Genomic DNA, 19,010 nt, shown 5'->3' with positions numbered 1-19,010 from the left:
CCTGGGAAAGGCAGCTGTGTTCCGTCCTTCTCTGGCTCTGGCGCTGTGCTCTACAGATCTGTTACACCCGTGAACACACGTGCATGGGGTGTGGACACACACACACGCACACAGACTCACACCTTTTCACAGGAACTGGTCTCCAGGGAATCTCCAGGAGCCGCAGGGGCAAGACCCTCCCTCGCAAGGCTCAGGGATGCTTTTCCAAACGCAGGTTGTAGAGGAAGCAGCTCCTGTGGACGTGGGCAGCCCAGCCTCACAGTTGATACCTGTGTGCGGGGGGTGGTGGGGATGCAGACACACCGTCCAACATCAAATCAGTAGGAGCCAGACTCAAAACAGCCTTGTGACCCTCTTTTCCCTCCGGTGCCCGGAAATGCCCACTTCTGATGGCCCCGGAGGCCCACGCCCCTTCCTAGCGGCCACCAGCCTGAGGATCCGCTGCAGGGAAATTGCCTGCCTGGCGGGCCCTCTGCCGCAGCGCCTTCCCCTCCTGGTTATGCGAGGGGAGCGGCTGAGGTCCACCTCTGCCTCCTCCAAACCAGGGCCGACACACTCATGCTCTCCCTCTTTAAAATCCATAAAACCCCTGCTCCACTGGGGTATTTCCTCTCACCAAGGTCCTACATTTTTCTAGGACTGAAAAGAAATTTGTAAAAATGTTTTAAATTGGAAGATGATAATTCTGCTCCTCCCCGATCATTTCTGTTGGCCGGAAGGAGTAGAGATTCTTGCTCTGCTCCTATTGACTTAATAAGGAAACAGGGAGGCCAGCACTGATCTTGGGACAGGTCCAGAACCGTCATGGGATCAGAAAGGTCCCGACCTCAGTCTCTGAAATAGTCTCCCCACTGCCTCACCCCAGGCTCCCGCTAACCCTTCCGCGGCTTGCTTTTTCTTCCTGGCAACCTCCCCTGCCGGAATTATATCATATATGTATTCATTGGCCTGCTCGCGATCTGTCTTCTCCGAGGGGAGTTAAGCTTCTCGAGGTCAAGAACTTTGTCTCATTTATCACTGTAGCTGCAGAGCGTGGAAGAGCGCCCAGACACGGGCGGAATTTGACACGCGTTTAGAGAATGAACGAATGAATGAATGGTCACTCCTGACCCTCTGCGTCTCCAGCTCTGCCTCCTGTACTCTTTCCTCTGTACCTGGGCCACCCTGGCCCGCAGTTCCTCTGCTCACCTCTTCTGTCCCCGGATCCGGCACACCTAATATACACCCAGCCCCTTCCAGACCTCAGCAGAGACCCTCGCCACCCATCCCCCACCACGCATGTCACACCTACCTGTACTTCTTCTGCACAGCACTTGTCATTCTTTGTGATGTTGTATTTATTTGAGCGATTATTTACCCAGTGACTGTGCCCTCTGCCCAATTTCTCATCACATATTCCCCGTTCTTAGCACAGGGGAACACAGCAGGGGCTTAATAAATATTTGCATTTGATATTTATTCTGGCTATGATATTGATTATGACTAAATCATATTGATTATGATTTTGTCGTGAATAGACGTTTCCTTCAAACTCCTTGAGTTTGGGAGTAAAGGGTACAGTTTACAAAGATAGAAGTCATGCCCCAGGTTGCCAAGAAGTTTTAAAAATCTTTCTGGGCAGACTTTGCTAAATTTTCCTCCTCTTGGAAGCCAAAGCGCATAGGATTAGACCCATTATTTTTCAGCTATTTGCTAATGATGATTTTCTAAGTTAGGTACCAGAAGGATGGAGAGGTGAGGTCTGGAGTGGGAGGGGAATGGATGATAACAGGGGAACAGGAGGGTTTGCCCAAGAAAGAGGTCAAGGGTTTTGGTCTTTCCTCAATAGGGACTACCTTCCCAGCCCCCCGTTGTTATATTAGGAAAGGACAAAAAACAAGCCCTTATCACAAAACACCTCGGCAGTTAAGACTGTGAAAATGTCTGCTTTTCCTTACTGCCACAAGATTAGCAAGACAACCTTGGATCCAATTTCATAGCATTTTGTAACTTTAAGATATTGGGGGAATCGTGCTACCCGAGCCTCTAACTGTACAGATAAGGGAACTAAGGTCCACAAGTTAACCAGGTTCACAGAATTCAGTCCCGTCTCCTACACCGCTCTCTCAGAGGCAAGTTTTTGGTTTTCTTAAATTAGCTAAAGTTTCCAACATCGCTGTTTGGAGCAGAATATGGTCAGTAACACAAGGCACATGACTGCTGATGAGAACCACGTGTGTGTATTAAGTACCTAGCGTGTCTTCATCTGGGTTTCCCCCAAAGCAGCCTGAGACAAGGGTTTGAGTGAAAGCAGTTGATTCTGGAAGGGGTGTCAGGAAGCGGGTAGTGATGGGGAGGGCATGGGGGGAGGGGAGTGGTGAGACAACAGAGGGAGTCCATAAAGGTGGGCTGATGAGCAATTTCTAACCTCGCTGGAGATACCCCAAGTTGGTTAGTCACCCAGGTTCCACCCCTCTTCCCCTGAGCTCCCTTGGGGGAGGCTGATGGGTGAGTAGCACTTACCACCTGCCCACTGGCTGTCTCCTCGGCCATATAGCACAGGGCTGGGGAGACGTGAGACCGGCTTCAGGCAGCCTCCACGGCAGGTCAGGGGGCACGCACAGACCCCCCCCCCCACCATTGTGTAGGCAGGTGAGATGCAAAGCCTTCCAAGGCATGACGCCTCACCCCAGATCCCTACAAACAGAGGGGCCTTGGAACTCATCCAACCAGAGCTCGGCAAACATTTCTGTAAGGGCCAGGTAGTCAGTGTTTGGGTTTGGGGGCAGCGTGGGCTCTATCGGGACTACTCACTTCTGGCTCTATAGTGAGAAAGCTGCCATAGACAATATGGAAAAATGGAGCATGGCTGCGTCCCAGGCAAACTCTGTTTACAAAAACAGGGTGGGGAACTGGACCTGGCCCTAGGCCGTAACCCACTAACTCATGATCTAGACAAATGTCTTTATTTTAGCCTAGAGGGAAATAGACCCACAAAACGGACCTCTGCTCAGGGGTCATAGCCACTTCTGTGTCAGCTCAAATGACCCAGGACCCTTCCTGGCCCCAAACCACATAGGTTTCAACCCACAGAGGTAAGTCCTGCTAACTCAACCCTTGGGGAGCTGCCCGGGGAGCGGTCCCTACCATACGGGGCATCTTTGCTGGGGGAGAAGTAAGCTAAACACAGGCCAAGACCTTGGCACCATGGGGCAGGACAGTCACATTCGGTAGAAAAGTCTGTGAAAACCTCCCAAGTGGCCCATGAAGTGCGGTGCCCATGGTCTTAATTCTGAAAACTCAGCCTCTGTGCACAGTTGCCAAATCGAATCTCAGCAACAGTTTCGGGTGAAGTGGAAAAGAATAGCTTTATTGCTTTGCCAGGCAAAGGGGGACACAGTGGGCTCGTGCCCGCCAAAAACTGTGCGCCCCAACCCGGGGGGGTGGGGTGGGGCTGGGGTTGGTGAGGAGTTGTTTGTTTGGGTTTTTTTTTGCGGTACGCGGGCCTCTCACTGTCGTGGCCTCTCCCGTTGCGGAGCACAGGCTCCGGACGCGCACGCTCAGCGGCCATGGCTCACGGGCCCAGCCGCTCCGCGGCATGTGGGATCTTCCAGGACCGAGGCACGAACCCGCGTCCCCTGCATCGGCAGGTGGACTCCCAACCACTGCGCCACCAGGGAAGCCCACGGTGAGGAGTTTTATAGCAATAGTTCAAGGGCGGGGTTGCTGATAAGGGTTAGAGTGTGTGAAGGGCCTGCACTCCTTTAATCTGGCCTCAGATGGTCTCTTGATGAGCTTCTCGAGGTTATCAAACTGTGACCTCTCTGGAACATCTTCCATCTGGTGGGGGTTTTGTGCTGTAGAAGCTCAAAGACATTGTCACGTGTATCCCTTGAGGCAGAACCAGGACCTGCCCCGAGGCTGCACTATTGTTTCCTGGCTGCTCCTTCCTTTTTTCCGCATCCCCTCCCTTCCCTGATTAGCAGCTGTTTGAATGGCCCCCTTGCCCAGGAGCCCCACAGCGTCCTTCTCAGTTTCACTGTCATGCACACTGTTGTACATCTCCTGGCTTCGCCTCAGATCCCTCCATCCTTCCCCACCCTGCGCCCTGTTTACCCAGAGTCTGGACCATAAGAACCACAACAGCAGGCTCATATCCTCTGGATTCCTGTTGGGTTCAACAGGGGTTGGGAGGAAGGGGGACAGTAAAATCAGGACTTTAACTCTCCCATGTCCCTCCCAAGGGGTCCCTGCAAACTGAACGTTTCCCTCTAACAATGGTCCGGCCAGGCTGGTCCTGATACTAACCTGCCCGCGCTCCTTCCAGCATAAGTGAAACTGCAACTCAGATTGGGACTCAAACCCACAGTCTCTTAACTGAGATCACACACCTGGTCTCAGGACTTAATGAAGCTCAGGTCCTTGATGTCTCACCACAGAAAGAATTCAGTGAGGGACAAAGTGATAGGTAAGGAGTGGATCTATTTAGAGAGAAACACACTCCACAGACAGAGTGTGGGCCATCTCAGAAGGCAAGAGAGGCACTGAAATATGGCATGGTTTGCTTTTATGGGCTGGGTAATCTCATAGGCTAACGTGGGGGAGTATTATTCCAAGTATTTTGGAGAAGGGGCAGAGATTTCCAGGAATCGAGCCATCGCCCACTTTTTGATCATGCCGCTGGTGGGTGTGTCACTTAGCTTATGCTGATGTATTACAGTGAGCGTACAATGAGGCTCAAGGTCTCCTGGAAGTTGAATCTTCTGCCATCTTGGATCTAGTTACTTCTAACCAGTTTTTGTCATGTCCTATGGCTACGTCATTCTTTTAAAGGTTGTGCCCTGCCGCCTTCCCTCCTGTTTCATAAGGATGGATAAGGCACCCCCGGATTCTAGGGCCAGTATCTTGTTTTCCTCTATCCCGAGTTCCCCGCAGGGGCGGGGGATGGGGAGTGTGACTGCTGATGGCTTGGTGGCTGCAGATCCTTTTTTACTGACATGGCAGGTGGCATTCTTTGTCCACAGGACCTTGGGAGCCCCTCTCCCATGCTCGCTACTCACCCGTCAAAGGCGGAACTAAGTCAATATTTTTCTCAAGGTATGATTCTTGGATCACCCTTTTCAAATGACCAAGGTACGTGGTGACAGTGCAGACTCTTGAGTCCCCCAGGCTGACTAAATGATGTTTACTTTGGGACCCCAAGACAAAAGGATCCCTCAACCTCTTCCAGACCATCCGTCATATGACCATGTGACCACACAGAGACAGCAGGCAGCTCCGCCCACCTCACCTTCCCACCTTTGAAAGTATCAGGTCTTCAGCATCAGAGTCTGATTAAAATACCGCCCACACTTCACTTCCTTCGCTGAAGGCTCTGGCCCACCTTCAAGTCAAATCTCATGGAATAAACTATTATCAGTCACTTACACCTAAGTCAGGCCAAGCTTCAAATCCTTTCTGAGGACAGATATGAACATGGAGAAAAGTATGGCGGGAGGGAGGAGAGGGAAGGAGGGGGGAGGGGAGGAGAGGGCAGAGGGCCCGGGGCTCTGCTGGGATGAACGTTGCCCCTTCACAATTTCAGCCATGGCTTGTGCCAGGTAGGAATCAATCTTTAACAATCTGCACGTGTTTCCTGAGACGGGGGCTGTTTCCAACTTTGCTACATGCTTGGAGTTTAGTACATCCTGACTAAAGCCTTCAGCCCTCCTTGCAACAGAACTTGAGCTGCAGACTGGTGCTTGCCAAAGGCCTTCCTGCTCAAAAATAATATTTGTGGAGGGACGGGGCGGGTCTCTGTGAAGCTCTGAGAGGTCAGGAAGCGTCTCCCTCACAGGCTGGTCCTGTGCACCCGCCGCTCCCTAGCCACACCCCCAATGCATCCTTCACATTTTGGCACTTCTGGGGGGGACACACGGGCCCCTTCAGACACTCCAGCAGGAACCAGGAAACACTGGAGGGGAGTTTCTGGCAGTGCTATGAATACCCCCTCTCAGAAAGGGCCAGGGCAGGCACCAAAGCTGTCTTATCCTGAATTTAGTGCTGTTTTCACTTGCTCTTTGAAGCTATTTGCACCTCCCTCCACACTCCTGGGGCTCTTTAGCTGTTTTCCCAAAGACTCAGTTCCTTTTTCTTCATTTATTTCATGCCACGTTCAGAGCTCCCCAAACCCCTCACCTCCAGCACTTCCCCTGTGCCCGCCACTCTCCTCCTCCACTGCCCCTGCCCTCCTGGGTGCACTCAGCCCTTTCAGGGGGCTCCTCGCAGCAAGTCTCCCTCTGGTTGCAGGTCCATAAGAGCAGCAAGGCCATTCTGGCAGGTGCGTGCTTCCACCTCTCAGAATTAGGTAGGAAACGCCTGAAAAGACCGAAAGGGCATGCGTCAGTCGGTGAGGTTCATTGAACACAAACTCCTTGCTCAGTACCACGATGTTCTGGGAAAGAACAGAGAACAGGAGCCCAATCCCTGCTCCCAAGAAGCTCAGAGCAGGATGAGGCTGACGGTCTTTCACTCCGCAGGCCCTGCTGGGCGTGTAGGGCAGAAGCGCTTGGAGCACAGACCAGGTGATTTCGGCATCCCTGCCCTTCTTACAGATACAGAGAGGGAGACTCCTAGAAGTGACGTGGCTTGCCCAGGGCCTCACAGGGGTACAGGGGTGGGCCGTGATGCTAATTCAGGGCATCTGACCCAACGGCCAGGGAGCGTCCCACCCAATGGACTGGGGCACCAGTACCAGGATGCGAGGTCTGGAGCTGAGCTCACAGGGTCTGGCACTGGCAAGCCGAGTGGGGACTCGATGAAAGCAGCTGTTCCGGGAAGAACGTGTGCAATCCATGTACGAGACGGACTGGAAGGAAGAAGGGTCGCCATCTGGGGTCCGTTAAACGAATTAATATGATCAGGTGACTGTGTATATTAACTCTCTTCCAGGGCTGTGATATTGTGATTTATAATAAGAAATACGTATTTGGTCTTTGTCTTGGTTCTAGCATGAGCTCCTAAAACCCTTGGAATTTCCTAAGAGACGAGAGTCTTAAAGGTGTCTTTTGTTATGTTAATGAGGTGACTTTTGGACAGCCCCATTAGCTTGGGGGCTGGTTACCAGGGAAACCAACGACGTGATTGGAGGGTTGAAACTTTCGGTCCCACCCCTGACCTCTGGGGAGGGGAGAGGGGATGGAGGTTGAATCCTTCGCCAATGGCCAATGGTTTAATCAATCGTGCCTGAGTGAGGAGGCCTCCATAAAAACTCTAAGGACTGAGTTGGAGAGCAACCAGGTTGGTAAACACATCAGGATGTAGGGAGAGTGACACCCAGAGGGGGCATGGGAGCCCCGTGCCCTTCCTCCAGACCTCACTTTCTGCGTCTCTTCCACATGGCTGTTCCTGAGTTACATCCTTCTTTTTTTAGATTTATTTATTATCATTCTTATTTTTTAAATTTTTGGCTGTGTCGGGTATTAGTTGCGGCATGCGGGCTCTTCCATGTGGTGAGCGGGCTTCTCTCTAGTTGTGGCGTGCGGGTTTTCTCTTACCTGGTGTGGCATGTAGGCTCCAGAGCGCGTAGGCTCCAGAGCGCGTGGGCTCTGTAGTTTGCAGCACTTCCCTGCGGATTTTCTTACCATTGGACCACCAGGGAAGTCCCCTGAGTTACATCCTTTTATAATAAACAGGCAGTCTAGTAAGTAAACTGTTTCTCTGAGTTCTGTGAGCTGCTCTAGCAAACGAATGGAAGCCAAGGATGGGGTCCTGGGAAGCTCTGATCTCTAGCCAGTCAGTTAGAAGCACAGGTGACTACGTGGACTTGCAGTTGAGTCTGAAGGGGGCAGGGCGGTCTTAGCCCCTTAACCTGTGGGATCTGACGCTCTCTCTCGGGGAAGCCGTGTCAGAACCAAGTTGACTCATGGGACAACCTGCTGGTGTTGGAGAATCATTGTTGATCTGGCGACGCCTCGTCTTCCCCGACACTGGAATTGGTACCAGAACAAAACTCAAAAGGGCAAAACTCAAAACACATCTTTTGTGGGAGGAGGGGATTCACTTTTCCAAGCAAGCCCACTGACACCTACCCTCATGGCCTCTCGAGTGAAAGGAATGCAAAAGCAGCTCCCTTTCTTGCTTCTCTGTCATGTCAGCCACCCTCACTCTAACAAGGCCACGGAGCCGGAATCATCACCTGCTTCTCACTATCACCTGTGTTCGAACTGAAGCGGGCTCCGAGTTCAGCCCACGCCATCCACCACCCTGTTCTCCACTCCGTGGGCAAGGCAGTCGTGAGCATCTTCTCCCAGGCCAGGCCGCAGCCAAGCACACTGTCCCACTCCTAGGACGTGCCACCAGCTGGCTTATCATGCAGGCAATGTTTGTTGAGGGCCAGTTCTGTGTCAGGCACTGTTCTAGGCCCTGAGATACGTCCACAGGCCCAACACCCTCTTCTCCTGCAGCAGGTAAAAAATGAGATGGCCAAGGTAGGTCATTTGGTAGGTCATCACAGGTCATGGCGAGCCCTACAGATGGAGGGCCATTGACGGCCTTTTACACTGGGGGCTGAGGCCTGAGGGACAGGGAGGCTTAAGCCGGATGAGAAGCTGGAGGGTGAAAGTGCCCGGCAGAGGGGACAGCTCGTGAAAAGTTCAAAGGCAGTCACCGCAGTCTGAGGACCCGAACGTAGGCAGATGCAGCTGTACCTGGGTGACGAGCAGAGCGCGTACTCAGCCAGCGCGTGCGAGCACCCACACGCTTGACATCTGTTCTGATTGGTCAGTTGTCCACTCCGATTGTGTTAGGTAGCTAGTCAGACGTGAGCAGGTCCTGCCCCATCCTGGAAGGTGTCATCTTTCCCTCGCCCACCTGGACACTGGTAATCAGAGCATGCCCAGAGATCCTCCCTCTATTGGTCAAGGACCACTGCTACGTTTCCAGCCCTATCAGAACCAAGCAAGGTAAAACCGTCAGCACAGGTCCGCGCAGGCGCACCAAGACCAAAAATGTGACTCAAAGCACCCCGGGGTTCACTATGCCGTCATTATAGTAAATTAGCCCTGCGGTTCCCCCCTCCATGGGTTTCACTTGTGTGCTTATGATCATGTAAGCATCCGCGCACTAAGGGAAAGGTCATATGACCTAAAATTGTCAATCAACTCAGAAAGTGAAACTTAGACAGTCGTCTAAGCCACAGCAGCAGCATTTCATCATTCCCACCCCAACTCCAGATTTGAACCAGCAGGATCTAACCCCAAGGATTTTCCATGGTGCACAGAAGACTTGGTCCTAATGGAGAGAGCGTGTCCTAAAGGTGGTGGTCAGAAGTGGGAACTGTTCTCTGCTCCCAGCCTGAAGCAGTTACAAAGGGCTGGGCCAGCCGGGCTTAGAAAAGAGCATCTCGGATGAGGTCCCGAGGCTTGGTTCTTTCTCCTTCACTGGTTTTTCCCAAAAAGACTAGATGGATTTGGTTCGGGGTCAGCCTGTCCTTTTACCCTTTCAGCGCATCAACCTTCTGTTTCCCCATCTACCTTCTATCTCTGCCACAATAGCAAGATCCTACTTTGACCTGTGCGTTCTGATTCACAGAGCTCCTTCACATGCGTGATCTCATTTGACCTCTCAACAACCCTCAGGTAGAGATATCATTCCCAGTTTACGGATAAAAACCTGAAACTCAGAGGCTATCACTTGCCCAAGGTCAAAAAACAGAACTCATGACTTTCCCCCAGATATGCCCTTCCTCCAGCTTTCTCCACACTAATGATGGGCTCCACCAGCTACCCAATGATTCATGCCGGAAGCCTGGGAAACAACTTTTGACACTCTCTTCCCCAGCCTCCATCTCATCGATGACCAAATCCCATTATCTCTGTCTCCTAAATATCCCACTCTGAATCCAGCTCTAGACTATCATCTAAGTCACCATTATCTCTCCCCCGGGGCTGATAAGACAGCCTCTTATCTGGTCTCCCAACACCATTCCTGCCGTACTTGCATCCTTCCTCACACCAAGCTGAGAATTGTTGCAGAAACGCAAATCTGACCATATCACTCCCTACTTTAAAACTCCTTACAAAGTCCCAAAGTCTAGTAAAAAAAAAAAATAGAAAATGCATAATGTGGGTCCCAAGCACTTCATGCCTACCACGTCTTCATCCTACCACGTCTTCATCTTCACCTTCACCACACCTACCTCTTCCCCTCCACCCCTAAGTTTAACCACAAAGCCTTCCTTCCATTCTCCACAGGTGCTAAACACTTCCAGCCTCAGGACCTCACACCCGCTGCTCCTTCTGCCTGGAATGTCCTTTCTTTCAGTCCAACATCTCTTCATTTGGTTAGTTCCTACCCAGAGGTCTCAGCTTAAATGTTCCTTCTTCAGAAAAACCTTCCTCACTTGTCCAGATGAGGTCAAGTTGTTCTCTTACATACTTTCATAGTTGCCCATATTCTTCCCTCACCACTAGTATCACAATTAGAATTCGTGTATTATTTACACAGTTGTCAAAGTTACCTATTGCCGTAAAAATACTGCATCACAAACTGCTCCTAAACACAGGGACTTCAAGCAATAATCATATTCTCATGGATCTGCAGATGAGTTAGATGTGGCAGAGCTAGAGTGTGTGTGTGTGTGTGTGTGTGTGTGTGTGTGTGTGTGTGTTTAATGTTTGTGTATTGAGACAAAGAGTCAGAGAGTAATACCAAGGAGCTCAGCTCACAAGCGTTTGAAAATCCAGAGTTTGGGTTCTCCAAGTCTCTTGACTTGAAATTCTAATGTAGGTTAGGTGTTTTGCCCCAAATTTGGCTGTCGCGCTCCGAAACAATTTACCTATCGCCCCCCGCCCCAGCCCGCCCTGTGCCACTCACTCAAATCTGCCAGCAGAACGCCAACCCCGCAGGGACTGTGATGGTTCATTGTATGTCAGCACTTGAATGTGCTGGGTCTCTCTTGATTTTTTAAATTTTATTTTATTTATTTTTTATACAGCAGTTTCTTATTAGTTATCTATCATATACCTATCAGTGTATACATGTCAATCCCAGTCTCCCAATTCATCCCACCACCACCACCCCCCACTTTCCCCCCCTCGGTGTCCATACGTTTGTTCCCTACATCAGTGTCTCTATTTCTGCCTTGCAAACCAGTTCATCTGTACCACATATATGCGTTTTTCTAGATTCCACATACATGTGTTAATATATGATATTTGTTTTTCTCTTTCTGACTTACTTCACTCTGTATGACAGTCTCTAGGTCCATCCACGTCTCTACAAATGACCCAATTTTGTTCCTTTTTATGGCTGAGTAATATTCCATTGTATATACCTACCACATCTTCTTTATCCATTCTTCTGTTGGTGAGTCTCTTTTCGTCTTCTACACAACGAGATGATTAGACTCTGTGTTCGTTAAGGCTCATTAGGCTAAGCTGTTGGAACAAAAGCACCCCAAAATACAATGACTTAAATAAGTTAGAAGTCTATGCCTCTTTCTCATAAAATCTAAACTTATGTAGTTCCGGGTAGTAAGTCGGCTCTAATCAAAGAGGTCATCCAGGGGCTTCCCTGGTGGCACAGTGGTTGGGAGTCCGCCTGCCGATGCAGGGGACATGGGTTCGTGCCCTGGTCCAAGAAAATCCCACATGCCGCGGAGCGGCTGGGCCCGTGAGCCATGGCCGCTGAGCCTGCGCGTCCGGAGCCTGTGCTCCGCAACGGGAGAGGCCACAACAGTGAAAGGCCCACGTACCGAAAAAAAAAAAAAGGTCATCCAGGGAGCCAGGCTAGTGGGTCACCTCTCCTGTGGTCACACATGCTTCCACCTCTGGATCCAAGGCAGCAGAAAGGAGAGAAAGAAGAGCCAGGGCTTTGCTCTTTAAGGAGACGATGTTGTAAAACTTCATACCTCACTTTGTTCACATCCCTCTGGCCCATGACAAGCCACATGGCCCCTGAGCTGCAAGGAAGGTTGGGACATTCAGTTTGTAACTGGATTGTCATTACAAGCTAAGAGTGGGGGGAAGGTTGGGAAAGGGTCTCTGTTTGAAAAGAAAAGCATAAGTGGGAAGAGAGTTTACCACAGAAAAGTGGATCTTGAAAGTTCTTTTGTCTCTTCCAGCAAGAAGAGGCCGTGCTCTTCAGCCATTACACAATCTTTCCTAAGTATCGGCGTCATCTCGTTGTCACATTTTATTCCAGATAGTCCATTTGGGCACATTTCACAGTCCACGGCTCACTGCGATCTTGAATTCCTCCGACATATTTCCTATGGATTGGCCAGGTCGTGTGCTTTTTCTTCCATCTCTTGCTTGATCGTTCATAAAATCTGAGCTAATTAGCAAGCTTCATGGTGGTTAAGTTGTTTCTTTGATGACTTTTCTTTTCCTCTTCATTGCTATTATTCCTGGTTATTGGTTGGATTTTCACATGTTATGGAAAATCCTTAGGTTATTTTCAGATTTCCCAGCCCCACCCCGCTTGGTAATCTCCTTTCCTAACAACTGAGACATTTATCTGGCTATGTCCAACATTCTCTTCCCTTTATTTCTCCCAAATCTCCCATACCATAGTGTTCAGCCTGGGAGAAAGAATGAAGGTCAGGGCAAGAGTTTCCCATATCCCTTATTCCACCTTCTGAAAGCCAAAAGAGATTAAGGTAAGTGAAAATTCACAGAGGCTTGATTTTCTACAGACTATTCCCCATTAATTCTTCTTTAGTCTAAAGGGAGATTTCCACACTTTAAGACTTCACTTAAAAGTGACTCTGGCGGGCTTCCCTGGTGGCGCAGTGGTTGGGAGTCTGCCTGCTAATGCAGGGGACACGGGTTCGAGCCCTGGTCTGGGAGGACCCCATATGCCACGGAGCAACTAGGCCCGTGAGCCACAACTACTGAGCCTGCGCGTCTGGAGCCTGTGCTCCGCAACAAGAGAGGCCGCGATAGTCAGAGACCCGCGCTCCGCGATGAAGAGTGGTCCCCCCTTGCCACAACTAGAGAAAGCCCTCGTACAGAAACGAAGACCCAACACAGCAAAAATAAATAAATAAATTACTAAACTCCTACCCCCAACATCTTAAAAAAAAAAAAAGTGACCATGGCAAGATCCACGTTTCCCAGTTTTTTGCTAGGGTTCCTTTCAGCTAAGCTACGAGCTGCGTGCATTATTTAGCCTCATCCAGCCTCACCCAACACACACAGCCAGCCCAGCACTTATGATGCCCTTGACAGCACTTCTGCAGCGTGCTTTCCTTGACTCTTAAACCACTTTCCCTCTCCTTTATTCCAGGATCCTGGTTGCTCATGACAACCCTTGTCTGGAGAAGGACAGGAGCCTTGCCTGGATGGAAGAGAGAAAGAAGGAAGTGTGCAGCACTCAGGAAAAGGGGAAGGAGACAAGGAGAAAACTGAAAAAGAGCAGAGGCTTGGCTGGAGCTCACACGCTGGAGGTCATGGCCAACGGACCTCGAGAGCCCACGGACGATGGCAGCCAAGGAAGGAGGTGCAGCCAGCTGGCTTGGGGGCCCTAGAAAGACAGGACTCTGGACTGATGGGTCCTCAGAGTGCCCTGTGGGGAGCAGAAGAGAGAAGTGAGCCTCTATGAGCCAGGCTCTGATCAACATGGAGGAGAGAGAACGGAGAACACCAGATGTTAATTTCCAGGTTGTGGTGAAGAAGACAGCCAGTCCTAGGGGGGCAGAGCTGGCCAGAAACCATGAGCCCACGTGGGCAGCTCAGGAATGCTGCCTTTTGGTGAAGCAGGGACTGGGGAGACCCAGCAACCTCAGGAGGCTTTGCAGAGGTAGATGTGGTCAATCTTCGCTCTGCAGAGTTTGCTCCAGACCCTTCATGTTTTTCAGGTGAGTGAGTAAGGGGAGATTGGTGCTAAAACAGTAGAGTCCAAAAAGGCTCTTCCATTTCTCTGTATCAGAGACTCAAAATGAATAATAACAATGGTTGAAATGAGCCTGAAGTGGCCCTGGTTTGAGTTTTGTTCGGGACAAGGACAGATATTTGAAACAGTTCACATCAGAACATAGAATTGCAAATACTTCTGTTTCAGGTTGAAAAACATCCTTGGAATCAATTCTAGGTTTAGCAGGAAAGGAGGGTTCAGGGGTAGTAATGCTTTGGACCAATTGCAGCCTTTATCTCTGGGAGAAGAATCTCTTCTTTTACCATGTTTTCTATCTAAGGTGGTATTAAGGTCTGAGAATCTAGGTCACAGTATAACCTCCTCTGCTACTTAAGAAAAAGCAGATACAGAAACACCCCTTCATCAGCTGACGTGCAAGTTTGCAGGGGAGCCCTGAAATATTGCGCAGAAAGACTCGTGCATGATCAGAAAGACTTGGAGACAAGACAGGACATTTATAGACATTATTCTCTGAGGGGCTGCCTTACCAGGCTCTGCCCCCTCCGACTTTCAGAGGGACAAGTCCCATCTTCCACTCTAAATGGACCCTACCATTTTCTCATTATTCTAGAGCATCTCAAACTCAATAAGTCCAGGACATAGTCTCTGGGTCCTGGGTGATCAGAGGTACCAGCAGGTTTCCCAGAAGTCAAGATAGACCTCAAGAAACAGAAGCAGGGCTTCCCTGGTGACGCAGTGGTTGGGAGTCCGCCTGCCGATGCAGGGGACACGGGTTCATGCCCCGGTCCGGGAAGATCCCACATGCCGCGGAGCGACTGGGACCGTGAGCCATGGCCGCTGAGCCTGCACGTCCGGAGCCTGTGCTCCGCAACGGGAGAGGCCACAACAGTGAGAGGCCCGCGTACCGCAAAAAAAAAAAAAAAAAAAAATTCCTGGTGTTCACATCATCCCAGAAGTGGGGAAAGGTCTCTGCCTCAGCACTGTCTTCACTACTTTGATGCTCAGTGTCCTAGCCTGTGTGGTCCATTCCAAGACCCCGACCCCGCCTCCACGCCAAGCAGGGAGCCTCAAGAATGGGGATGTAGGGATATATGTATACATAGAGCAGATTCACTTTGTTATGCAGCAGAAACTAACACAACATTGTAAAGCAACTATACCCCAATAAAGATGTTAAAAAAAAAAAAGAAATGCATATACTAAAAAAAAAAAAAAAAAAGAACCTTTCTCATCTCTTACCGAAGTGGTATTTCCTGTTCACCCCGGATATCTCCACACTCATTCCATCCAAGGTCCTGTACCTCCTGCCCCTGGGTGCAGGCAGAGCATAGGTCCCCACCCCCAGGGGGCCCAGGAGCTCTCCATCCATCCGCTCTGGGCGTCCTTCCTTGGGATGTGTCCCCCCTCCCCTTCAACCTGAGAAATCCCACGCTGGGATCAGCCAGCTCCTCCCCTGCACAAGCCTGTACTTGTTTCTCACCTGGGGCAACGGAGGTCCAGGTCCCCGGAACACAGAGCCCTGGCTGTCCCTGAGGGGAGGTGGGAAATACCACTCATTCCTTCAGAAGTCCCATCCAGCCCGGAAAACAGGGGATGGATTCCTGAGTCAGACTGTATGGCCAGCACTGTATAGGGGGGCCACCTCCCCCCACTATCCTCAGGGGTGATTTCCCTGACTCTGCCTAACGGGGGTGAGGGAAGGAAGCCTGGCATCCCGGCTCTGATCTCCTCTTTCTATTCATTATACAGAGACACTGACCAAGGGAACAGGGGAGGTTGGCTGCTGTCAGGGCTCCTCTCCAAACCCTGTGCCCGGCTTGGGGCTGCATTTCCCTGGAGGAGGTGCCTTTCTTTCTGCCTGGTCTGGGGTCAGCCCTGGACCCGAGCCTGCATGCCCTCGGGTGTCAGGGCTGCCTCACACGGACACCTTGGGAACATTGCCCGGTGCTCTGTGAGGCTTACACTTAGCATGGGTGTCCCATGAGGAAGGGAGAAATGAGAAGAGGCTTCCCATCCCCAGGAACAAAGCCCCAGAGTCTGACAGCAAGGATGACAGCCGGCATGCTTGAACGATGTGGCTCTGCTCAGCTGTCCCCGTAGTGGGTCAGGCAGGGCCAGGGCGGGACATTTTGCCCCTCTGGGCAGTCTCTTCCTAGAAACCTCTTCCCCGGTTGAGCTGACTTACACAGCTTACTAGAAAAAACTCTGACGTAGGAGTTGAGAAACTTAGGTTGCTATCTCACTAAATGACCTTTGAAAATGATTTCTCTCTTCTGGTCCTCAGTTCCCCCATCATTAGAATCCCAGGTTCCACTTAGAGTAGTTAGAGGATCACATTAGAAGGATGAATAAAACTGCTGTGAAAAGTACAAAGACGTACACAAGTGTTAGTAGCTAGAACAAGAGTTCTGTTAGGTTTGAGGGAGTCTCTTCTTTCACTCAGATCCTTGCTCCTATAACACGTCCTGTACAGAGAGTGTAGGGATCCAGGAGGAAGCTGAGAAATTATAGGAACTTTTCTTGATACAAAACCAATGTCTCCCGTTCTGTATTGACAGGAGAGGACAGACAGCCTCCTCCAGGCTTTCTAAACTCTCAACCACGGTTTCCCGGAGCTTCAAACAATCTGTCCATTTGGGTTGGGTCTTGAGATGACCCTGGTCCCCATCCCCCAGGGGCCCCCCAGAGACAGCCGTCCATCCTGGGCTCACCCCCTTGAAGCCTTCATCATTCCCCAGTCATGTCCAGGCCAAGTGCCCGGCTCTGGGGAAGAAAAAGAATCGGTGGGGAGGGGACGTTGGCACAAGGAATCCAGGGAAGGACAGGGAACATTGGTTCCCCTGCCAGAGCAGACTTGGACTCTAAAAATAGTTTCGTGATGTAAACCCCAGAACAAAGTCTTCTTTGGCTCCAGAAGTAAAAATTCTCTGTTTGGAATTCAATCAAAGGCTTTGTTCTAAATACTTTACATGACAGAACCTATGAATATCTCCAGCTAATTGCTCTGAGTTTTGTAATCTCTGTCGCAAGAGTTCCAGCCAGGTCAATTAAGGGGAGTGGATGTGCTCTATCGGGGGGCCCCCCAAGTTCCTGTAAATCAGATCGTGTTTGGCTTTGTACCCAACTCAGAAGCCTGTTGTATGACTTGGTCTAAAGGCTCTGTTTCCAACCCAACCTGTTGGGTTCTTGGCCATTATGGTGGGGTGGCAACACGGAGGGGGCAGGGGACACACAGAGACATGCACTTAATCAAGGCTTAAAATGAGGCAGGATCTCAGGCCGCAAGCACGTTTCCGTGAGTTTGCTTTTGGTTAGATGCGAGAAGGGGTTGCTGAAAGCTCCAACCTTATGCTTTGTAAATCAGATCAATCAAAATCGACCCTCTGGCTTTTATTAGGGAAACTGCAGGCCTGAGGCAGGGGAGGCAGGCTCTGTTCTCCCACAGGAAGACCCAAGTTCATCATGAACAGAAACGATGGACACTGAGAATTCAGAAAATGGTGGCAAGAGCATTTGGCCCATGGCTCTGGCCCAACGGAAGTCTTACAGAGAGAAAACAGCTTCAAATTGGTATCCTCAGGGGCCTCCCTAAATGTAAAACTTTATTAAAACAAATATGAAGCATTTCCTTCATGCACCACAGGTAGGGGCTGAGGGACTGAGAATTATTTACCTGTTGCTCCAGGAATCATCTGAAGCCACTAAGATCAGTGAAGGTAAATGATATTAAAATTTAGAAATCTTCCCAGATTGTGGGGGAGGGGGCGGGGGAGGGGAACAGACCATCCCACCCACACATAGATTCAAGGGCAAGTTATGCACAAGCAGAGCAGAATGTTATGCGACCTGGTCACAGACGTTCTTTAAATGGAGTTGGAAATTCCCCTTCAGATCTGAGTCCCTGGTTGTTTCCGGTTTGTTTGCTTCCTTGGTTTCCTTTCTCATTAATTACTTTTAGCCTGCTAATTTGCTCTTTCAGCAAGGAGTTTTTGAGGGACTATTATATCCTAGCTTCTGTGTTAGGTGCTGGAAATTCAACAAAGAGCAAAACTGGCTGGGACTCCTGTCCTCCTGGGGTTTACCGTCCAATTGGGTGGCGTTGCTGGGGGGAAACAAAGATCTTCAGAGGGTACCAGGAGAAGCTGCATTGTAGGTGGTGGCTTATTTTGTCTGGAGGTTTGATTTTACTTTGTTTTGGGAGATTGGCTTCTGAAGATGGTGGTTTGGGATACGGTTCTTTCCATATGATTTTCACTTGTTTTGTTCTTAATCAATGACATCTTGGACTGTCGCTGAAAGCTCCTCCTGGCTGAAGCTGCTCGAATGATCCATCCCAAATTGTTTGGAAATGCCAGGAAGACGAGCCCACAGGCTGCTGTCACCAATTCAAGTCAGAGCTCGAGAATAACCCGCCGGTGACCTCTGAGCCCGAACGCCGTGGACTGTGGTCGCCTCTTAGTTGCCAGGCTCTGCAGTGGTCCCTGGGGAACATTCATCTGGGTGACTGCCGCGGGTAGATGTCTCTTCTTCGGGGTGATGACATCTTTGTGGGGGTTGAGCTGGCCCCTCATCCCGAGAGTTTAGGTCTACAATGAAAGGCGCTTAGAGGGAATGTTTGCACAACTCTTTTCCAAATACATCAGTTACTGACGTGCAGAGAAGCTCCTTATAGTAAGACGTGGAAACTGCAGGCTGCTTGAACACTCTCCACAGTGTTTTCTACCCAACCTGGGGAGCAGCTGCTCCTGAGACAGTCCTGGCCTATGTAGACTCTGGAGGCCACAGCTATAAACTCACCATTTAGTCAGACCTCCCAGTTTAACCTGCCGTTCTACCAGCCTTCCTTCCCTTCAGCCACCGGAAGCCTTTCCTTTGGGCCTCCCAACTCTGCATTTCCTTTGAGCCTCAGAACCTAGCTTCCAGGTACGATGCTGAGGCTGGAAAGGTGGATGACTGAGGGCGCCGTGTTTGAACAGCCATCCCCGGGACTCACTCGTGAATGCGATGCGGGGCGGGCAGGACAAGGGCCATCTCCTAGGTCTCCGGTCCATCTCCCAGGTCTCCGGTCCTCCGCATCATCTATCCCTCCATCTTCTAGAAACCTGGACATGGGGTTTCTATTTACCTTCTGAAGAAAATCAGTTCCAAGCATAGAATTGGCAGGATTCCTAAAC

The sequence above is a fragment of the Pseudorca crassidens genome, chromosome 21, assembly GCF_039906515.1.
Source record: "Pseudorca crassidens isolate mPseCra1 chromosome 21, mPseCra1.hap1, whole genome shotgun sequence".
In the NCBI taxonomy this organism is placed as follows: domain Eukaryota; kingdom Metazoa; phylum Chordata; class Mammalia; order Artiodactyla; family Delphinidae; genus Pseudorca; species Pseudorca crassidens.
This window is presented reverse-complemented; position numbering follows the sequence as displayed.